The sequence below is a fragment of the Anas platyrhynchos genome, chromosome 12, assembly GCF_047663525.1.
Source record: "Anas platyrhynchos isolate ZD024472 breed Pekin duck chromosome 12, IASCAAS_PekinDuck_T2T, whole genome shotgun sequence".
NCBI lineage: Eukaryota > Metazoa > Chordata > Aves > Anseriformes > Anatidae > Anas > Anas platyrhynchos.
In genome coordinates this window covers 8,004,506-8,028,942 of record NC_092598.1, presented here as the reverse complement: position 1 = coordinate 8,028,942, position 24,437 = coordinate 8,004,506, and the positions used below count along the sequence as shown (strand labels likewise).

At 35.4% G+C, this 24,437-nt stretch overlaps 1 protein-coding gene and 1 long non-coding RNA gene across 3 annotated transcripts in view; one reads left to right on the top strand and one right to left on the bottom strand.

The window, feature by feature from the left end:
* Window positions 1-3,092: 3,092 nt before the first annotated feature.
* LOC140003477 (uncharacterized) overlaps window positions 3,093-24,437 on the bottom strand; it is a 59,268-nt gene continuing 37,923 nt past the window's right edge. Inside the window, exons 5-8 of one of the 2 annotated variants that reach the window (XR_011812234.1) lie at window positions 17,776-17,935; window positions 12,799-12,871; window positions 7,229-7,293; window positions 3,093-5,860 (exon numbers count right to left, since the gene is read on the bottom strand). This is a non-coding gene — a long non-coding RNA (uncharacterized lncRNA). The remainder of the gene's footprint in view (window positions 5,861-7,228; window positions 7,294-12,798; window positions 12,872-17,775; window positions 17,936-24,437) is intronic. The other variant, XR_011812237.1, reaches the window with a different exon arrangement.
* CDH8 (cadherin 8) overlaps window positions 7,292-24,437 on the top strand; it is a 204,712-nt gene continuing 187,566 nt past the window's right edge. Inside the window, exon 1 of the mRNA XM_013098274.5 lies at window positions 7,292-7,522. The gene's annotated coding sequence lies outside the window, so the exon portion shown is untranslated. The remainder of the gene's footprint in view (window positions 7,523-24,437) is intronic.

Below are 24,437 nucleotides of genomic sequence, written 5' to 3'. Positions count from 1 at the left end.
TGCTGTTATAAGTGAGATTTGTCTTATTTTCAAGTGTTACTGGCATTACAATTGCACTCAGTTCATTGGGTTTATTTCTGGAGAGTTGTAATATTACTTTAGCTTGGCAAATATTGACTTAATTGTGATGTGTACATGTATTCCGTCTCATTTCACATCTTTCTCTATGCCCTCATAGTCTGCAGGATAGGATCCATCCTATTAACTAGAAGGTTATTAAATATATGCAAGAAAACTTGGATTAGTATTCAATACTTCCAGCTGTGTGGTGTATTGCACAAACACCTGCATAAACCCATTGATGAAACTGATAGGTACATGAGTAAAAGCTTTCCTTTCCCCTTCACAATGCAGAAGAGCTCTTGTAAACAGATATTCTCCAAGAAAAAAAATAAATTGCAAAATTCATAAGAAAAATATTTGAACAGAAAGATTGTTTAAAATTCAGCTGCCTAAGAACATGTTCACTTTTGTCTGTGTTAAGCTTTGCCTATTTTTTAAATTTTAAACAGACTGGGAAAAAAAAATAAAAAAATAGAGAGAGAAAGTCAAAATTCTTGTTTCCGGGGTGAAAATTAGAGTTGCTGATGTAGAAATTTTGTGTTGTGATAAAAATGGTTTGAAAGGTCCTGAAGGAAAGCATTTTTTATTTTAAAATATAGGGAACAGTGATAAAATAAGAATTTGGGATGGCTTGATGTAATTAATATTAGTAAATTTTAATAAGATGAAAAGAAGATGTGGTCAGCAGCATTCCAGTTGTCCATAAGCTTTTTTCTCCATCTTCAGAGTGAATTTTGTGAATTTCCAGTAGAACTATAGAATACTTTAGTTTGGAAGCAACACCTGTAGGTTATCTGCTCCAGCTTTGTGTTCAGTGTGAATGAACTTAGAAAAGTAATAAGAGAAAAATGTACATAGTTTTATTCCCTTTTTTCCCTTAATTTTTTATTTATTTTTACCTTTAAATTTTTCATATTTGTAGTATCTGCAGAGCACATTTATAGTATCTATAGAGGTAATAAAAACAGGCACAGTCTGGTCACAGTTATTGTTACACTAGATTATCAGGTTTAGAATCCATTTGTCAAAGTCATGTGGAAAATTCAGATGGGCCAGCAAGTCAAGATTGCTTTGACTATCAGGTTGGCAGATTAATATGACTGCTGTGTTATCTGTCATAACTTGTTTATCATAAATGCAGAATCGTTATTCATAGTTGATGGCACAAAGTTGGTAATGCCCTGAGCAAAAACACCACTGGAATGCTACTCCGTTCTTGTACTTCAGTAGGTGTCAGAAGTTCTTCCCATACAAAGTCAGGCAATTTGGAAGAGGACTTTGAACAAGCAGCAAAGAACTAACAAATGCAAACAGTATTTTAAAGATGCTTCATCGTATTAGGCCACCCTCAAGAAGGCTGGGGAAGAGTGAGAGTACCAAGGCTTCAGGTGACTAGGAACAGGAGCAACAAAAGGCCATGTTACCTTCGCAGGCATTAGTGTGAAAGAAAAGTAAATGTAACTTCTAATAGTCATGTCTCAGAACAAGCTGAAGGCTTTTCATTACCTAAAGAAAGTGTGTATCCTATTATAAAATAAAAATAAAATATCATAATTACCATCTCTGATTAATCTAGATCACCTAGCCCAAACATTTTGCCCTCTCAAGAATCAACAGAAGTTTGCATTACTGTGGAAATTGATCATGCAAGATTGTTCGTAGGTCAAGATACAGGCAAAAGGAGCTATAATTTCACATTTGAAATGGTGAGGAAAAATAAGGAAAATGTTCCTTTTTTGTATATAGAAGTTCCAAATAGGAAAGTTTGAGAAAGAGTAGAAAGGTTATTTTAGTCAGAAAGCCTATGTAAATTTATTATTTGATTATGGATCAAAGAGAAGCCACTGCAATACATTTTATAAATTCTTCTGAAAAGCACTGAGTGGGAAATCCTTATATGCAATTTACTAGGGCATGTAAGAAATCGTTTTATAAATACAGTGGAAATATTCAAAAGAATAATCTATCTAAATCAATCTAAATATATAAAAGACTAATCAGCAAGGTCAGTAAGTTGCAGTGATGAGCTGCTCAAATAGATTCAGAACTTGATTGGATCTCAGTGACAGAGGGCAAATATGAATGACAAGTCTTTGGGAACTGGAGATATAAATGCAGGTGCACTAAGATCAAGTTCATAACCTATTTTCAAATATATTGGCTGATTTACTATATAAATAATTTGGAAGAAGAAATGGGTAGGAAGGCAAAGAAATGTGCTCAGGGAAAAAATCTAAGGCACAATAGTCAATACAAAGGGCAGTGCAGTAACAGCAACATTTTGGAGAGGAGTTTTTATCTTAGGCAAGCTAGTTATTAATGACTTAATGTTGAAAAATTTGATATTTTAGTTGAAAGAAAAAAGAAACCTGGAAAAGTTTAGGTGGCAGCCCAGAATTTAACCTAGTTATGAAAGCCTACACAACTTCTCTGGAAATCTTAAACAGACAAACCTGCTTATGAATTTAATAAGTACTTTTTATTTTCTGCAGTAATGTTTAATTTTGCTGATAACCACCATGTAACTTTTAGCTTTGATCTGCCATGTCCGTCTAAGGTGGGGAAAATTTTGAAAGCCAGTGATCATACATTCTTTATACTTGAAAACCCATTCTCTGAGTTATGTTTGTTGCACTACAGTATAACCAGAATTTCAGAAAATAAGAACAGATCTCATTTAGGTATCTATATTTTCCTATATTTCTATAGTTAATCCTACTTTTTACTTTTTTACAAAAATAAACATACTTCATTGAGAAATGCTATTTATTGTGATGTTATTGTGGAAAGGGAGCTAGAAATCATAAATAGATCAAAAACAGATCCAAGTAAAACATGAAAAATATTTTCAAAATGAAGGCAAAATGTAGCGACATCAATCTGCTTTATTCTGAAATATTTTTACAATTTTGAAATATTAATTATTATATATACAGAACAAAAGGTTGAAATATGCTTCAAGTGTTTAATTAAAACTAATATACAGAAGTATTAAGTATAATTTCCATAGTAGATCGAAATAGAGAATACAATGGGAGGTGAGGTTACTATCAATTTGTCGTTAATTTTCTGAGAAAATGAACGACAGTTCTGTCACCTGTATTGTGAAACAGCAGTACAGCACTGAAGTGCTATTTTTCTCACTGTTGGAACATTTCTCAGTGGTCCAACTTTCATAGATCGGCAAAGTAATAGAAAACTAAACAAAACAAAACAACTATGGTTGATCTGCTCATTGATAATCTTCTGGGTTTTCCAGATCTTTTCTGCTTAACATTTGAGCAGGAGCACCCTTGAAATCCTTTCTCAGTACTTTGTTTCTCTCTCTCTCTAAAATTACTGTAATGCTTATTTCCTGTAGCTGTCACCTGCTTACCCACTAAGTCTACATATTTTTCTTCATACCTCCAACAGCAAACAGCTAATATATCTGTTGAGTAGGCAGCTTTTGCATAGAGCCATTTTGCTGGTTTGTATGTCTGTTACTAAAAACACCATACATAAATAAAATGCTCCAGCTAAATGACAGTATACAAATAAATTGAGATGTTTCATCCACTTCGATATGACCTGTTTTAAAATCTAAGCTTTGTCAGCTTTATTCCCAGTCATTTTACTGAAGCTCCTTATCTAAATCTTATTATTAAATATTTCTGCAGCACTGCTTTCTGTCAGCCTAACTACATTTTCTCTCCATAGTCATCATTTATTTTCACCATTCCTGGGACAGATCTTAAAAAACATTGAGGAGTTAGTACTGTGAAGGCTTTGTTCTCATTTTCAGTGGAAGTCATGTTTATCAAACAGAAAAAAATATATATTGTTAAATATTAGGAAAGAGCTGTATGTACTTTCCCTACAAAGTATTTTATACATTCAAGCACTTACGATTCTTGGGGAGGATGTTAATATTAGAACTTTTAAAACCATAATTATATTAGCAGTCCTGAAAGTACCTTCTTTTTGATTAAACACTCATATTGGGTTTAACAGGCTTTTTTTAAACTGCTTTTTTATGAAGATGAGAGCTAGTACTTAACACATACAAACAAACAGACAACACGTATCCTTTTATTTTATGTTGTAATTATTTTGAAGCAACAACATACAAATCTTCTTCCTCATACAAAAAAAATCATAGCATTAATCACAATATAGAAATTCCTACAAAGTAGCATGAAATCTGCTAATAAGACAGGAAATGCAGAATACAGCTCAGCAGGAAGCCATCAAAGCTTGATTTCTAAAGTCCTTTGTTTTAATTCTGACAATTTAAGAAGGTATATATACATATATAGGCACACACATGCACACACTGCAAGGATTATTTTCAGAAAGAATTTCTGTCATCCAATACTTAAAGTACAACCGAATTTCAGAGTCTCAGTAGAAGAGTACAAATAAATCACCATGCTAACTTTCTGCTAAGATGATTAGCAGGATTCATTAAGTAATATGAGATTTTTTTATATTTCTTAGAGGCAGGGATTTTTTCTACACAAATATAATCGTAACTGAATGGATAGAGTATACCTATTGCTCATACAGAAGTTTTACAGCTTGCAGTGAGTTTTAATATTTTTAAAATATGCAGGTATTAGGAAAAGTCCATACACACACTTTAAGGCGCATCCTTTTGTTTTCCAGCTTTCTCTTTTCACTACAGACTATGAAAAATATTATTTTCTATTTCATCTCAAATTAGAGATGACATTTTTCTGCCTTTATTTGTTTCTTACAGGATTTTATGAACACAAAATTCAAACACCCCCACTGGTATTGGCTTTTCAATATTCTTGCTTCAATAGAGAAATAAAATGTGATCCTGTTCTATTTCCAGTTTGCCAGGATTGATTTGAATGATTATTAGAATTTTTTTGACATGAAAACCCCTTTAATCTAGTTCATATTTGTTGTGAGTGTACAAATACCTAATATCCTTCACAGGAGCACAGTCACAGAGAAGGACGCTGCGAACAGTATTACTTCATTTTACATACACATGCATATACACGTAGATAGATAGATCTGTATACACACACACACAGTAAGAGATACACATGGAGTAAAAAATAGAGTTCACAGCTTCACTGGCCCACTAACAGAAATCTCATTGATTTTGAAGAGCTGTAGAATTTCACCCAGAAACGTGTCCCAACCTGTATTTTATTTTTATGTGCATGCTTCATGTCATTAATTAATAACAGAACACTAAATAATAGCATCAAAGATCAAACACCAGAAAACACCTTTTGCTTCCACATCTGAGACCCAGACATTTTATTTAAATGCATAACAAATTAAATTTGCATTGTTACCTGCTTCCAGTTTTCAAAAACAGTTCTGGAAGAAGCATACAAATTGCCTTGGAGCCTATCCACACTTTCCAGGTTGAAATGGACATGGTAAAGTATACAGCATGAAGAATTTTTGTTTGAAACAGAGTTCACTAACATTATCTACTTGTTTGAAATACATGCTGTTAGTTTCATTCAAGTGCTGTAACCATCTATTTTCATATTTTTACCAGAGAAAATAAGATTATCATAGTAATTATGACATTAAACCTTTAAAATGAATGCCTTATTTCAGCTAGTGTAATAGTCTAAAACGGTGATTTCTCCAAGTCATGCCAACATCAAAACTTACTGTATAAACTGTAACTGTAGATCTCTGTGTTACAGGGCCCTGTAATTACTTTATTATAAAAAATAACGCTCCTCTTTGGGATATGTCCAACTCAATTCCACCCACACATCCAGCTGAAGCTCCAACCAACAAACAAATTAGATGTGGGCTTTAAAAAGAAATAAAATAAAAATTAAAAAAAAAAAAAAAAGCCCTACTGGAATCCAGCATAGCTACAGAATAATTTATGGAGAAAGAAAAAGATATGCTCTCCAAATGTCTTTGGAGTAACTAATAACCATAACTAATGATTAGCTAATAGTTAAAACTGGAAAGCACTTTTCATTTGAAATTATTTAACTTCATAAAGTTATGTATTTTAATAACTTCAAAAATGACACTTTTCCATTATTTTTCTTGTCAGTATTTAATATCGAGATATTTGTATACTGATCAAAGCTAAAGATGGTGAAACTACACTAATTCCCTACAGAAGATGGCTAACAGCATCAGACATTTATCTATACCATATGTTAGACAAATAGAAAACCACTGCAATATTTCTATTTCTTCCCTAAGGGTAGACATTTTAAAGATTTATTCTCCACCACCTACTCGTTTTCTTGTATTCATTCTGAAAAACACTTTCTACTACTTCTTCCTACTGTGTTCAGCCTAATCAGCATTGATAGGCCTCATACCATAAGCTCTCAAAAACAGTGTAGGATTGATACAATATCTATTATGTCTTAGCTAAGAGAATATCGGGCCTGAAGTACTCAAACATTAATAGCAAGCCTTAATTATTTAGAGGGAGAAGTTAGGGAAAGTACTTTTTTTTTTCCACTTCCATCTAAAATACAGCCCCTGAAGAAGGGAAAAAAATCTGAAAACTTCACGAGGAATAAGAAACAGCTTTTCACAGAAACAGAACACATAATTTTTGTGGCCTATGTTAATTTCCACTTAATCTCTAATACAAGATCTACTTAGCCACATTATTAGGGGACCTTGTCGCGGCTACAGCAGGGATACCTGCTCCACTGAGGCCTCTACCCAGGCCGCAGGGAAATACCTGCCCTAGCACCTCCTCCCTCCTTATTCCCTAGCCTCAGCACTCATAGGCTCATTTCTGTTTTATTTATGTATATAGCATTTTACTCCTTCTTAAATACATTTACTCAGCAGCAGCACCACCACAGCAAGTAGGCCCAGCTGTGCCCTGTGGTGTGGCCACTAGGAGCAGCTGTATCTGGCACAGGCAGACCCTTATTTAGACTAAAATGATATTCATTTGGTTCTTTCATTAGTTTTCTTTCATATTGTGTAACAATGCTGTTTTCCACAAAACATACATGTGTCTTGCTATTCTCCTCCCCTATTACTAAACTCCTCATCAGTGGCCTTAATTGCCTCATGACATCTTTGTGTTGCTGTTGTGGACTTTCTCACACTCCTATAGACAGCATGGTTCATAAACCTTAATGAGAGTAAGCACATTAAATTAATCCCAGTAATTAACAAACTTGCTACTTACTTCTCAGATGTCTAATTTGTGACACAATTCTGGCAATTGGCTTCCACTGGAAGCAAGCCTTGCATCTAAAAAGCCCATTTAAGAGAAAAGGAAATTAATCTTCATTAGAATTACATTATTGAATTTAAAAATCTGTTGCTGATACCTATTAACTTAGAAACATCTTCTCACCTAGAAAAAAAGTAACCAATAAGAGGGGAGTTCATTAAAGTAGCTATTCTTTCTGCACACCTATGTCTCAAGTGTGTTCGGGGTACAGTAAATTTCCTTCAGCTCTTTTCACAGAACATATTGGTGAGTTCTTTAAGACGAAAAAGTGGCTAAATAGCTACAGTCTTTTTTGAAAGTGCCTTATGTAAAGAAGAGATCATGGATCTGTTACACTAGCATGCTGATCTTAATAATAGATTGGTTGGGAAGATGCTGAATGTGCATCTATTTTTATTTTTATTAAACTGACTTTAGTGAAGTTACATGATTTGTCCATGTTTCTCTATTGGAAACTAAAATTGGAACATCTAATTGTTATGTTATTGTTATCATTAGTGTTGTTAACAAGTTTTATCCCTGATGTGGATTTTATTCTTTGTTGGAATTGTGTCCTGATAAAGGAGAAAAAAAAAATAATAAAAAATATATATATATATTAATTATCAGCATCTTTCTTTTGCTGAAATTTTTATAAGATCTTGTGGTACTTAAAGCAACAACTTTTGGTTTCTGAAATGGGTAAGGTTTTGCAATGAACAACAGTTTACATATTTTACAGTATTTATTTGAAATAGTAAATAAAAGGCAAAAGTCCATATATACTGTGTGCATGGCAAAAGAACCAAAACCACCTAGTGACTTTCAGCTGGTTTTAGTATGTGGAGTAGCATGGAGGCTGTAGTTCAGACAGTCAGTGGTCAGTGAAAATCCAGTCTTATGTTGATACCTGTCTGAAGTGGGAGTCAGTGTTGAGCTGGAGCCTTGCTTTAGGAGGGTAATTCAGAAACCACCCTTGCTATTTAGCAAGCAAATAACTTGCTAAAGACAAGAGTGAATTTCAGCTCTGTCTTTTCTGAAGCCTGGATTAGACTGATAGTGGATTTGCAGCTTTCTCCGAAAAGTAAATGCCTGAAAGACATCTGAAAGAACTGAGTATCATTTTCTTTCTTAAATTATAGCAATATCATCTTTTATGTAATACCATACTCAATGTAATATCATATTGGTTAGACTGCTTGCTGTGAAAGTAGAATTCCTGCTGCTAAATTTAGTTCCTTACACTGAAGTCATTGGAAGATATGTTTTCTAACCTATAGACCCCATATGCAATCTGCTGAGGTACCCTGAGCAGCTGTTTCTGGATGCATATGACTAGTAGCAATTATAAGTTCATGGAATAAGAAAGCAGTAGGGAGTATGAATGTGTTAGCCATGACTGCACTGTTGAAGGAGTTAATGATGCAAAGGCATAGGAAACCCTTTCCAGGCCATCAGACAGGATGAGCAGTTGTTATGATTGCAGTTCAAAACACTTAGAAAAAATTAAAACTTTGCATTGTTAAATAGGGTTCATCTTTAGTTTAAAGTAAGTTTTCCAAAGGTTTCTAAATATGAGCGGTTTGATCAATAGCCTGCTTCCAAAACAAGAAATTTACTTTAATTGCAGAATCAAGGGCAAGAAGTTTAATGTCTTTTTACAATGGCAGAGAAGTGGTGATATGTATTGCACATGTGAATTTATTTTTAATTTTGTTGATGGGTGACTGATTAAGTATTTTAACTGTCCTAGTGTTCGTATTTGTTATTTTTGTAGGCATTTGGCCATTGACTAGATTCATGATGCCTTCTAGGCAGGTGACCAAAGCAAAAATCTTCAGAAGTGATTGTATCTCTCTGGATTTTCAACAGCTTTATGGGTTCACAAATCAATGGTATACATGCGAAGGGAAATAATGATTTTCGTTTTTTATCCTGATTTAATTTGACTTTCCCAAGGTGATTCTTCTAATGATAATCTAATTCAAACTAGGATGCTTGGTTCTAAGACAAGCTGTTTTCTGTTTTAAGACCAAGTGCAGGGAATGCCCAAAGGCAGAGCGATTGAAAGTATTGTGTATCAGGCTAAAATAGTTCTGAGAAGAAATATTCTCCTGAGATGACTGGGGGGGAGGGAGGGAGGAACACAGCATATTCATGAGAAACACCTGAAACGTTTAGCCCAAATGTCTCATTTCTTCCCAAACACAACTCTGATAGGAAAGTTCCAGCTTCACTTGTTCTTGCTGTTGGAAACTGTAAGAACTCAAGTAGTGCTGAAAGCAGTGTTGCATTACAAGACCTTCTGATGCTTGTGCATGTTTTTTTGTTTGTTTGTTTGTTTTTTTGTTTGTTTCACTATTTCAGAAGCATTATACCTCTCCAATTTCCTTGATTAGCTGCAGTTAGAAGGTTCTGGATGTGCATCTCTTTCTAATCTTACATTGACTTCAGGCAAAATGTTTTTTTTATTGCTCGTGTAACTGAGTTCAGAATTATTTTTCCATTGTTAGCCTTCATCAGGTGCTTTATTTCATTTAAAGTAATTAAATGGTTAAAGAAAAAAAAAAAGCTTTTCCTGTGCTACGTTACTGATTTTCTGCTTTTAAACAACTCGGAGCGATGCTGAAATTCAGAATGTGGAATTTGGTTTTGAATTTTTGCTAAGATGCATATGGGTATTTTCGAGTGTTTTAGGCAGAATCAAGGGAAGAGAAAAAACTTGCAAACCTACAATATATAGGATGAATCAAAATAAAATTAATAATTCTATGAATAAGCACTGAAAAAGCAGATGAGTAAGTGTATGGATAACTGAGAAAGCAACAGTACTGACAACATTTCAGTAGTAGAAATTTGTTAGAAGACTAAGATTTCTAGGTACCTTCTCAGAGTGAAGAGATGTAGATTTACATGAGCTAAACCTCATTGCAGAAGTGATGTAAATATTCCTGAAGCACTTCTCAGTGCAGTTATGGTCTGGCACTTCCTCAATTAAATGATCCACTGGTATTTTTAAGTAATTTCATTGGTGGTCAAACAAAGATGTAATGAAGGACAGATTTTGATGGGAGTTTGTATTTCCTGGGGGGTGGGTTGATAAGGAAATTTCTCAACAGGATCAGGTAAAATACAAAAGGCAAAATAGAGATGAAAAGAACATGACAAAAATCTTGAATTTCTGCTGATTTCCCTATTTTTTTTCTAGTGCTGAATTTCAGGTTGAGGTATATTATACTACCCTGTCTTCGCTTTTGAGTATTGCAAAAGATTGCCATTTTATACTGTTGCAAGGCCTCTTTTAAAGGTGAATCTTTCAACACATCTGATGAAGAGGAACAGAACAAAGCAATACAAACTATTGTCCAAGTTGTAAATGGATCTACCTGCCAAAACACATCTGATGACAAAATTGAAGCAGTCAAGAAAGCAAGGAATGTAAGAAACTGCAAAACTGTTTCAGGAGTAGGTGTTTTTTTTTCTAGTTGGGTGATGGGGTGGAAACACAATGAGCCTTTGGTTTCTGATGTAGTTATTCTGAAATTTTCTGTTCAGTGAACCACTTTGTATTTAGTTTTGCACATATTAAATGGACTGCTCATGGGACGTGGATGAAATGAGCATGGACCTTTTTTCTTTATGAATATTTTCAATATTTTATGTTTAGTTATCTACTCACTAGTGATTGAGTTCATAATTTAGACTTCCACCCTCCCCCACTAGAGTAGTTTGTGCAGGCTTTGAATCTCTAAACAACTTTCTGTAGATACTATATGGGATTCAGAGTAATTTACCCAGTAAGTCAGCCTTGAAATAAGAATGCTTATGTGATTTACTGACCTTTACCTTACACCTCAGTACAGTAGCATTTTTTCTTATCTTGCTTCCTGTCTCTGTGGGTTATATATTTTTGGCAAGGTGAAAAGGGTTCTATAGTCCTAAAATACACTTAGGTTGTTCTTTTTCCCATATTTTTTAAAAATGTTTATATCTTTACATGAAATAAGGCATATAGAGAAAACATGACTTTCAATGCTCTAATGTAAGAAATAAAACAAGTGGAAAAAACTGAATTAATTTAAGTATTGTGTTAGTCCCTTCTCTTGTTGGTATTTTGGTGTTTCCTTTGAGGTGTTCCCCTGAAGAGTCCAATGCCTTTCTCCAAGTCTGAACTCTGAGGAAAACAAGCTGTGTGTTTTACTTTGGCACACATAAACATATGGGTGATGACAAATTGTTCTCAAATTATCAGTGTGTGCTATCCTTTGTGAAGGGCTTTGAGATGATAGGTGCAGCTGAGATATTAAAACTTGTGTAATATCAAAGGTAACTAAAATGCACTACTGTAGCTGAGGACAGGTAGACTTAGTATATGGTGAGCCACGGTTGTGTTTCATGTAGATCCTGGCTATTGGAGAGATTCTCTTCAAAATTAGCTTTCACATCCTTATAAGCTTGAGTATTTAGTAGTGATTATTTCAGATTAAGCTTTATAAGGTGCTTGTATATGTATCTTCAATGAATTAAATGGCAATATAAGTGCATAAAATAACTGCATGCATTGGAACAGCAGAACAATTTTAACAGATTATTAATTAACAATTACCTGTTGACTTGCATGAATACCAAAATGATAAGCGTCTATGGAATTCAGTGTAAATTTGTGTATCACCTGTTGCTGTGGTATGTACACAGCAGGATTACTGCTTCTGCAGTTTTTGGCCAGCATATTTGTTGAAATAACCTGTGGTCAGTATATAACCAATTTATTTATCTACACACAGGAAGAAAGTGCTAACAATAATGTTTATGCAATCCTTGGGGATAAACAGAAAAAGCAGTGCTAGTAACAGTTATTCAGTAGTCCATGGGCACTGGATTCAGATCCTAAATAAAGAATTTGTGTTCTAGATATTTCTAGCAAGAGAGAATATTCTAACTCTTCAGAAAATGGAAACTCTGCAGAATACATAGAATCATAGAATATCCTGAGTTGGAAGGGACCCTTAAGGATCATCAAGTCCAACTCTTGACATGTTCTAGCCTGTTAGCTTCTGTGAGTGCATGTGATATATTCAACAAGCAGTTGGCTTCAGCTCTACAGAACAACTCTTTTGAAGTAATCAAAGTTATTTACGTGTTGCTGCAGTACCATTGCTTATATTTCTGCCAGATGACTTTTATTTCAATTTATGTCACTGAGGAAAGCAGCTGGTTGTTCTTTCAGTACCCTGACAGTTCAGGTTTTTGTTTCACACTCTGCTCGCACTGTTTTCACATTTCTGCCTTCTTTGGCTGGCTGTTGTTATAAATCAATGTTTGGTCAATTTGCCTTGCATTCTGTCTGAAGCCCCAGCCCCTAGCTGCACATTGACAGTCTGAAGTAGTTTCTTCATACTAACTAGATGGGTACTGTTTGTATGCAGAATGAATCAACTTTTCTCTCCTGTATGAGGGGGGAGAATGAATGGAGAAACTAAACCTAAACAGAATTCATTATACAGAGTACAGAATTCTTCTGCATTCTTACACTGCTTCAGTACCTCCTTTCCTCTGTAGAAACTCAGAAAACCGTTTGTGGTAGTTCTCAAAACAGAAACTTTCACTGCAATGATTCTGCAAAAAAAAAAAAAAAAAAAAAAAAAGCTTTAGATAAGTTATGTATTGGAAAACCACATCAGGTCAGTGAAGAATGAATAATCTGCTGTTCAGATTTTTCTTATTTATCTTTTCAGATATTTCTTGGGGAATACCTATACATTTCTAACACAATGTGTCAAGTTGATTATTTGGGCATAGCGCAGATTTCTAGTGTTGGTAAACTGGTTTGTAGGTAATTTTTTTTCTTCAGCATGTAAAGTTGCTGGGTTACATGAGCCATGTAACACCCTAGAAGTGACTGAAGCAAATTTCCTACCTCTCCAGAATGTGAGCTCTAAGCAAAGCATGCTTATTTACTGACAAAACAGAATTCTGTAAAACAGAATCTTTCATCTGGAATCTTGTCTCCTTTGGTCACATCAACTGTAAAAAAAATCAGTAAACCATTATGAAGTTTGCATAGGAAGGAGGTAGTAAGAATTCACCAAACTCTGATTAAACACAAATTAAAAATTCATGGCAGTGAAGCACTGTTCTATCTGATATGGTAGGAAACAATTTTGGGAAATAAAAAACAAGCATTATTAGGTGCAGAAGCCTCTGGTGTATTTTTATTTCATTTTAAACTCAACTTGTCTATTTTGGAAGATTTTTATCACTTGCTTCTTGAATACAGCAATTCTCAAAGGAATTATCTTACCTCCCACACTACTGATGTAGGAATATGCTGTATTTGATGATCAACAACAATACTGTACTCTGGAAAGTGCTTTAAGCCAGTTGTGTTTAGAGGAAACAGATCTTGTAACAGTTGCAAATCAATACTTTTTTTTTTTTTTTTTTTTGTATTTGAGGAACACAAACAGTTGTTCTAAATAAATACAGCACTACCTAGTTTTTTAGTTTGCTTACCATCAAAACTTCCAGTGATCATGTCTGTGTTTTTGTTTTGGTCATTATGATCTTGGAAGTATATTCAAAACAGAATATTTACATTAAGAAAAACATTAACAGAATGTTTTTTCTCAATATTTATTTTATGTTGGAAGTAAACATGGTCTGGAGAATAATTCAGAACTGATGCTAACCCTTTGTGAAGGTAACTAATACTGTCAGAATTGGCAGGAAAAATTAAATATCCCTCAGAGCGGGAATTTAGCAATTTTAGTGGGATACCTCAGAGCATAGCTTTAAGCAAGACCAGCAAAGAAGGAATGCTATCTAACTTCAGTCTGCAGCATATAACTTAATTAAAATGAGGAAAATACAACAAGAAAATGAAATAGCATGATGATCAAGTGTAAATTATATATCCAGTGTCATGCAATTTGATAATTACAATTTCCTGACTAAGCCTATACTTACAGCAATGTGTGAGGCAATTTACACAAGGGGAGAGAGGTCAGTCACGTTCAGCAGCAGCCCCAGAGCAGTCTCACATCAGTTCGACAATAAATCAAGTCCTCTAGAAGTTCGGGTGACCACAGTGTATGCTATGGAGTCAGAAACTGAAGACTCCTCTCAACAACTGCTTAGCTGAGCAGTTCTGAGAACTAAACCCCTCTTTGGGTTGTGTGATAAGTAGGTACCCTGAGAAGGGAGCTGGAGGAATGGGCAAGGTGCTGAGCATAGAGGCATGCAGACCATTCCTCAGATTTGTGTTTATGGGCTACAGGGAGGAGGGGGGACCTTTTGGTTTTACAACACAATGGTCAATGGTTCTGTTTTCTGCTGCATTCCCAGAACAGTGTCAGTATTCTCACAAAATAATCCTAGGATCCAGGATGCTATCTCAAGGTATTACTTGTGCTGTGTAGGCAGCAGGAGCCTTTAGAACTGTAAAATTAAACAGCAGGGAGTGCAGAGCTACTTGCTTTGCAAAAGGCCATATGAGAAGGGTCTGCGTGTGTTTTAAGAGTGCGCATTTTTCAATTGCTTATGTTCTATGTACCACTTTAAATATTAATGATCTCCATGCAAATGCTTGATAGCACTAATTCCTAGGATGCAAATGGTATCCTAAAGGAATAGATTTCATAAAGTACAGGGAAATTGCTTTACATATCTTCAGAGGAGTACTATGTAATGAAAGCAGTACTTCTGAAATCATGTTTCTATGGGAAGATGGAGAAATGTTTGAAATGTTAGGACATCTTTGTTGAAAACGTTTAAGAATTTCATATGAAGAATTTCACTGTTCTGGATTTTGTCATAAATATTGTCTAATCTGCCATAGAAATGTTAGAACTTAAACTATATTAAATGAGTGGTATTGTCTGAATGCTGTAAATAGTTTGGCTTAAAAATGGTTAGATTCTGGCTTTGTTTGAAATAGAGAAAAAGGAGGGCTTCTTACTGAGATAGCTGTCTAACCATATAGTCCTTTTGAGATAAGGCATCAGTAACTTTCTCAGAATCTTAGCTGAGCTTAATGAAACACCTCACTTATCAGCCTTTGCTCTCAGGCAAAACCCTCCTTATCTGACATTCACAGGATTTAACAGGAAGTTAGTTAACATCAAAAAGCACAGATTCTTAGCATGACAAAGTCACCTCTATGTAGAGCATAAGCAATCACACTGTTCATATCCAAGCAAAGTAGTTAAATCTGAACTCCCGAGAGGTTCCAGTCAGAATGGGTAAGAAGATCCTTATTAATAGGATAGCTTTGTTTTGTTCTTTAAAAGTTAGCCTTGTTTTGGAAGCGAATAACTGTTACATGTGCATACCAGATTGAGTGCTTCAGAGAAAAAAATAAACTAGAGGACTGAAAAAAAAAATATTAATTATGAAAATAATCCTTCAACAATTCAGTATTATTCAATGGATGATAGTCAATGGCCTGTATTGCCAAGTCAAGCTATATATAGCAAACCTACTGTTATTGTTTGTTTTTATGTACGTTATCTATGATTTTTTACTTGCTTTACTTGCCAGCCCATGGAGCAGAGGAAGTCTGCCTTCAATATCTGATTCTGCTATTTCAGTTTAAAGCAGTGTCTTTTAGTGAATACACAACATAGATCCAGAGGACAGCTTTGGGTTTTGTTTGCTAAATGGTGAAAGATGCTAGAGGACAGCTGTAATCTAGAAAGGGAATGGACTTGAAACTGATGTAGAGTAATAATTATGAAGAAAAAAGTCTAAAAAATGCTTCCTTTCAAAAGATGAAAAGTATTATGAAGACTTCAGAGACCTAGAGTGCTACTGAACTAGATCCGGTGAAAGAGGATTGTGAAATATAAAGCATTTGAAATTGTTGTTGATTTTTATTATGTGGTTCATGATAATGGATATTTGATTGTAAGGTTGATCGTTAATGAAGGAGAAATTAAATCTATGCTTAATTTTATGCCGTAGCATATCACCTTGAAACTTTAATTGTAAAAATCCAGTATAGCTGGACTTGATCAGTATTTCAGTTGAGAGCCATGAGATGTATGAAGTAGTGCTGATGATGGGCCCCAAGACAGATTAATTCATGCAACTGTTAGAGGGCCTGAAGTACTTCAACTTTTCATGATCTCATATTATTTTAAGGTAAAAAAAAAATATCTTTAGAAAGTTTCATTACACACCAGTCAATAAAACCCATGTAACCCTTTCTATAAATAGTTTCCTGTTTGCAGTCTTATTGGCTGAATTATTTTTTAAATTATTCTGTAAATGTTAAGTGAATTGTTTCATCCCATGACCTTCAAGCACAAGCTTGCTTCCGAATTAAAGGCATGCTTGTGAAACGTTTTTGCAATGATCCAGAAACACTCGAGAGCAAGCCAGGAATACTTCGTGTCACTTGTTGATGGTGAAACTCCTTTATGGTTTCTTCATTTATTTTTTCTGATAGAAAACATTAATTTGTCAAAAGTGACATCTTTCACTGTTAGATTATGATGGATTCTTTTTCAGAATGAAAGAACCTTCCACAATCCCAATGCCCTACCTCAAGTAGCTTTTGCTAGTAACCTAGCACTTAGTATTGTACCTTTACTTTCAGAAGTGTTTGTGCAAAATGAGACCCCCAGAGACTCTAGAATGTGAGCCTGGCCATGTTTGTGATTACAGGTGATGTAGCCTGATGGAAGCAGAGATGTAGAACAAAATAGTTGTTTTAGAGGACCTGTCATCCACCATACGTGCTTTTGTTTTTCATTAGCTGTCATCTGGCTCTAAGGAAATAAATCCCACACTGCCACACTGTGGTTATTTGGAAGATAGATTATAAGCAAGAAACGTGGACCCCTAAAACCACAGTACAGAGATTTGGTCCTTGTTACTCTTACTCAGATGACAGGTTTGCATAAGGCTGATACCTATAAGGAGTGTCAGCATGACTACTTGTCTCTTCTATTTTTCTTTTATGATTCATTGAATCCAGCACTTTCCTTTGGGAAGTTTTTATATTCTTGTGAATAACTTTCTCTGAGAAACAGAGGGTAACATCACAAGAAAAAAACTAAATATTCAGTCATCTTAGTTTTGTTCTTGTTTTTATTTTTTTTCTGAAGCAAAATAAAGTGGAATAGCCAGTTGTTTTACTGAGGTAACCTGTATAATTAATCTGATATTCATTGCACAGTGCTTTAAGTTAATTTTACAATAAGCATCAGCCATTAAGGTTGGATTTTCTAGGGGACCCCTGTAGAAGTCTGTTCCTCTTCAGAAGTCCATTTCTAATCTCATCTCTCCACTCACTGTTCTTATGAAATTAACAACCTGCATGCAATTGGAGAAATAAAATTATATGTGCAACCAAACAAAAACCCATAGTGTTGAAGCTTTTTCCTCAAGTGTCCATGGCCCAAACCAGAGTACTCAGCCTGTGACTGTTCAGCAACCTGTTGTTTGTGAACAACACCAGTGCTGTGCTATGCTGTGGGTATCAAGATGTCCCTGACACAACTGCAGCCCTATCCTACCTGGACTTGTTGGGATCAATTTTGGAGACCATGACTTGTGCCACTTCAGCACAGGTGTTTCTTGATCCAGGGCTGTGTTGTATGGAGTGTGTGTCTTACCCATATGAAGACATTTTTGGGGTATGTAACAGGTATGGGAGGAGCCACGATCACATTTGATCTGAAATAAAGCAAAAGAAACAAATCCTTTAGTGTGGGCTCTGTAATTAGTCTTCTGCCTCTTGAATCTGGGAGCAGTTCTGTTGAGCATGTCCAAACTGATTTATCTCAGCAGGAAGAGGGACACTGGAGCAATTATCAATTTAAGCTTCTGTATCTCAAAACTGATTTCTTCAGCTGTGACTAGGAAGCAGTGGAAAGCAAGTGCAGATCATTTCTTTATATTATTTAGTTCTGTATTACAGGGTCTAGGGGATGTTAATCATACAAATTTGCAATCTTTTGAATGCTGGTAATTTGCAGATGGCTAAAGGCATAAAGAATAAGAGAAACATAGGGTTATGCAGTGGCTATATCAGAGCTAGAAAGAAAATCAGGAGTCCTTATTCACTTTTATCCACTTTTAAGCATTAGAGTATACTCTGTAATAGTATCAGGTCTCCATATTTGTTAAAGCAATTGAGAGGATAAATTTCAATGCTCAAATTGATTGGAAACTTAAATGTTTTTAAATTAAATGGACGTTTCTTTCTGTGACATGGGATACTACTGGAGCCTTTAGGACAAAGACATATGGCCCTGGCACAGATTAAGCAATTTGAGTGTAACTAAGGTTATAGTAGTATTCTCAAGTTATAATTGCACTTCACTGTTTTAAATGGTGTTGTCTTTTTCCATTCCTTGCTACCAGCAGCACATGTGTGACTTGGCACTTTAACCATATGCATTGTTCACATATCACATCAATAAGGTCAGTGCACCTGAGGCAGAACAATCTCTTGCACAGCTTTCCCCATCTCTGCTCCAGCAGGTGTCATAACAGAGGCTCTGCAGGTCACTGTGTTGGTGTCTCTGGGCTTTCTCCCACCAGATGGTTGGGTTGCAAGTGTGAGGTTTGTCTCATTCCTTTTTATTTTTTTCTTCCACTGCTATATCTTTAATTCTGGAGAGTTAGTTAAGTCTGAGTACAGCATGTATAATTTTCTCATTAAATCAATGGACAAGGTCATTATATGTTAAAGGGAGGAAATAACTAGTTCACACATGTTATCTTCACAAAAATATGAGCTGAGTAATTCTGTACTGACCTTTCAATATCATTCAAAATTAAATTCCACGTGCACTCTGCTACTGTGTTCCATTCTGATGCTGCTATGATGTTAGAACGGCTTTTAGAGGAAAAATAAACTAAGTATTCCATTGTAGCTGTTCCATTGCATTTACTTGTCACTTTTTTGATCCTTTTCCAATATTTCTTTGTAATTTAATGCACATATTACACTTATATGTTATTGATCATGGAGCATTGGGTAGTTTTTGATTAGAATAAAAACTGCTGTAAACTTTGCATATATCTCTGTTTCCATAAATACAGGCCTCGATATGCTTAAGAGTAACAAATGAGGGGACTTGTCTTTGAAACTATAGAAAAAGCATTAATAAAGACTTGTAGTCATGAAATGAATTGGTCTGTCTCCATGGCAGGAAGTGATTTCTGCAGGGCGTAATTCAGAACACAATAGAAAATTGCTACAAAGGTGCTGTAAAGATACAGAGTGGTAACAGATAAGCCCCTAGAGGACACATATTTATTAGAGGAATAGTAGTGATTTGAGAATGCAACCCTGAAAGTTACTGTTCCATTTCTTCAGTGTGAATATGCTTAATTGCTTTATTGCAATGCTTTAAATGTGGTGCTTGACAAATAGAAATCTACATGTAAAATGCTTCCTTATTAGGATTTCAGCAGAGGCCTTAAGACAGAAGCATTTATTTCTGCTAGTGGCAATATTCTTTATTAGCTAGATCTGTATGAAAATGCATGGATACTATGCAAAGGAAATTGGGTACTTGAGGAAAGTTTTGTCTCACTCTGTTCAGAACCCAGTACAGCTGGCCTTTAATGCTTACTGTGGTCTTGGAAAAAATCAGAGCATAGCTGACTGTTAAGGTCAAAAGTAGAGTGAAGGATTTATTGGAAAATTAGGTAATTGGTAAGTATTTTATCTTAATGCTAGAGGTTTGTTTCTGTAGCCAAACATTTTGCAGTAAGTATAGACTTGATCACAGCAAACCTTCTTCCAAACCCAAGATTTATATAAGAATTCCAACTCTATCCTGATCTGAAGTCGTGGTTTAAATATGTGTGGACTTCTGTAAGCTTTCATTTTTAAGTTATAGCTAAGTATTAGAGATCACTTCTAAAAACTTTCTGCACCTAAAAATGAATCCTTGAGGCCAGAGACTGTGCTGAATAAATGGCTGCTATTTTATTGAAGCATCAGATCTGTGGTGACTGAGCCCTGATCTGAAGATGATGAAATTAGAACTGGATAAGAAGGTAGTTCATCTTAATGCAGTTTCTTTCAAACTTGAAGATTTGCGTAGGAAGAGAATAAAACTTTGCCAAGGTTGAGGACAAAATATTAAACAGCAGCAGGATGCTCAGAAGCCAAGGGTGCTTTTGCCAAGATGTATGAATGCCATGTTCAGGCAGTTCTGCTCTAGACTAGATTAATGTCCTGACCTTTCTAGTGATTAGTCTAGGATGTCTCCATGTCTCTCTGGTTTTGACCAGAGACCTTTCCCAGTGTATTGCTAAAGTTGGTCCATTCTAGGTCTTTCATCTGTTGTGACTGAAATAATTTAGTCGAACTAGTCAAGAATTTGGCTGCTTCAAGTACAGATAGGGTGACTTGCCAAACCAGAAGGAGCAAAATGGAACGGTTTCAGTTTGAAGCTGAGTTCATCCCTTTGCTTTAGAGATAACAAATTCCTGAACTGAGAAGGCAGATACAACTTCCACTTTGAGAAAGGACAGTAGGAAAGGTCAAAACAATTTAGAAGAGATTTGTCTCTTCAAATAAGGCAAGTAGTTACATTGTTTTAAAAAAGGAAATGAAATCTTCATTGTGGAGAAGTTATTCATGTAAAACAGATTAAAATATGCATTCCTAATATGTAAATATAGAGTCAATTAACATGAAGCTTTTTTACAGTGTAAATGATTATAACCTGTCAGTGTCCTCTGGGACGACTTTGAAACTGAAATGCTTCTTCTCTATAGTCCCAGTTAACAAAAATCAATAAACAGTAAACATAGAGCAGTCTGTTGCCAAGTGAGCAATGTCTGAATAGGACAGTTTAATTTTCAGCAGATGAGCAGAATTCACCAGGCTTGGGAGTCCACAGAGTGCTTTGTGCATGCCAGGACCAATTCCAGTGGGCAAGAGAGTAAAACTTGGAAAGAGAAGTACAACCTGTGTGTCTGGACTGACTCCTGTTTTTCCTCTGCTTTAGTCATTTACACTTGCAAAAAGTTGGTGTGAAGAAGGTATAAAAACACTGAGGCATTTACTAGCATTTTGGCTGACTCTTGTTGATGCTTGAAAGAGCAGGGCAGTCTGAATGTTGGGAGGCCAGTATAGAAAGTCATCGTGTGCCAAGTTCATGAAGATGCATTTCCTCTGCCAGTGATTCTGCCTGGAGTCTGAGGAGAGTTTGGGAGGCAAGAGGCTAGGTCTTTATGCTCCCACGAATGCCATGATTCTCTATAGAAATCATGCTGTGAGGAGTAATCAAGTCATAATAGAGATAACAGGTAACTTATACATAAAACTATGCAAGTGGATGCATAACGCTTTTCCTGTTGAACAGCTGGAATAACTACTCGTTCATAAATGAATTATACCATCTAACAGTGGCAGTTAAGTGGCCATGCTTTACTCCTATTTCTAGGAAGCAGCCTTTCTGAAGTATTCACATATGAAAACAAATACGGCCTTTTTGCATGAGGTTTGCTCACATACATCTTCTTGCTCATATGTAAAATGAAAACATATTATGATCCTTGAGATAGACATCACTGCGTCTTTAATTGCATTAGTCCAAGTTGCAAATAACTTGCATGTTTCTGGCAGTACAGAGGTTGGCTCAACTAACCGCAAAACTAAAATTAAGTAGATCACTGAGGTTTTTGCACATTTGCTATGTTCAGCATTTGAAAGCAGTGTCTGTTGAAAGTCTGTCTACTTAAAATTCAAGCACTCTGCAACTAAGGAACTCCAAAAAGAGGTAATGAACCATAAATTATTGCCGTTAGATATTTAATACTCAATCAGTATGTGCTCTCTCATGCATATCCCACTGGCACTGCATTTATTCTGACAGTGTGGTACTGGTTCAATTACTTCGCTCATTTACAATAAAAGATTAATGAAAAGAGGTATATTTTAGTTCAGAGATTAATTGCATCCCTTACTTTCCCTACACTAGAAATATTCAACCCATAATCCTGATAGCTTTTTCGTCAACAAGTACATGGAAAATTAATAGACTTTCTTCTGCTGGAATCCTCAGTAGGCTTGCAGATACAAACACCCAGGGAAAAGCTGACTGAAAGTTGGCTTTCTGGTATGGAGGAATTAATTTACCTTCTCTCCCCTGCTCTTTCTTTTTCCTTCTCTTTAATCCACTCTGATGCTTTGAATTTGCCAGAATAAAAATGTTCATGGAGTAAGAGTTTGAAACAAGCACACTTTTTGTCTCATAGTCTAATACATGTTGTGTATTTCCCTACCGAGGTGCAGCTGAAGGCAGCTAGTCATCGTGAGGGTGGGTGGACATTCCAAGCACTTTCTAGGGTGTTACTGCCCTATAAAATTTAACAGTCCTTATATTTGCAGGGTACTTGTGAAGGTTTCTAATAAAATGGATTTTTAATCTTGCTATGAATGTTGTTGATACTTCTTTGTGTGAGAACTTTTGTGATTTCAAAGACACAATAAACTCTTGGGTATTTTAGTCTGCAGTGTTTACTTCGCTGTATAAAAAGGATAGAAAAAAAAAAATATTCATATGATGTTGATGTAGGGAGAAAAAAGTGTTCTGAGATTTATCTACCTTAACAGGAAAGCTAAGAGGCAATAAAAAAGACAATTACAATTCCAGGAGAAAACTCACCAACGACAATGGTTTATAAAAATACAAAGTTAGAGGTATGCATACAAGCTACAGAACCTTAAGGCAGATTTTGAGCAGTTCGCACCTCTTTGGCTTAGCCTCTGAAGCAGTAGCCAACTTGTCACCCTACTGGAAAGCCAGTGTAGCAGGGCAGGCTTCAACAGGTATGGCTCTGAGCTCTGTTTGACTTGTGGATGCTTTTTACCTCTGCTTTCTGGGGCTGAGCCTGCAAAACTAGAAGGGTAGTCTGAACACAATAATCTTGTCAATATTTTTGACAGTTTTGGTTTTGTTCCCTACAGGAAACTACTGGGAGTAGGGATTTCAATGTTTTAGACATTTTTTTTTTATTATTATTTGGGCAGAAAAATAGATGTAAGCTTTCGGTATATGTCTAGTAGATGTGTGTATTTTACCTGACTTGTTTGTCTCTGCATGGTCCTGTAACTAAGGCTCTTAGAAATAGCTTTAAAAAGTGTTTCCTGGATATTCTTCTACATATCTTCTGTAAAATAAGCAACAGCTACCTTAAAGTACATGCAGCTCAACCTCAAAATGCAGTTTTAAGTATCAGGATCCTTTTTAATCTGTACTGTTTTTCATCTCATTAAGGCTCATCATTAACTCAGGGTAAGCCTTGCTGACTCTGAGAGCAGAATGAAAACTGCAGTGGTTTATGACTAGATAGTACAATTTATGGAGCAGTTTAGACTAAGGTAAATGAAGAAGCATGACTTCAGGGAGTCCAAGTCCTCAGTGGTCATTATGCACCCAGATTTATCTCTTGTGGGCTGAACGAAGACTTGGATAAAATATTCAGACTTGGATTGCTGCTATCTTAATAGAGAAGACTTTACAGGCCTGTTTAATCTGTCTGGAGTAGGGCCTGTCTGTCTTCAGGTCACATTCTGTCTCAGTACAGTTGCACAGTATAAGGGATTCTGAGTTTCCAGCTTAAAAAGAGGACATATAGCAAGTAGATATGCACAAATTTTGAAGAACAGAAGTTAGGTGATATTGCTTAATGTGCTATGCTCTCAGCTCATAGTGCTGTTGTTCATTTTCATCGTCTTGCTAGGCACTGGATCTTTTTGGAAATATTTTCCTTAAGGAAAAAAATGTTATTTTCTGGCTGATTTCAGGATAAACTGGGTTTACTTCTTATTCATTTTAATGAGAACTGAATAGTTTGCTGATAGCTACATCTGAATTAGAAACTTGCAGCAGCATGCTGTTGTTGCATGTAACTTTTCTGTGTGAAAATCATGGCCTAGTATTTTAAATCTGAATAATTTAGCTTGTTTTACTTCTGTCTATGCTGACTATTTCTTTGAATGCTGGATGTTTCTATATTTCACTTCTGATATTTCTACTAGTGGATTTTTTTTTTTTTTTTTTACTTTAATAATACTATACTTTATACTTTTATAATAATAATGTACTTTAGAGCTGCCTGTAATTACTTGGAAGATACGACTTCTTGTGTAAGTTATATGCCTGTAATTAAAGGATCTTGAATTTATATCTAGAGTTAATAATAC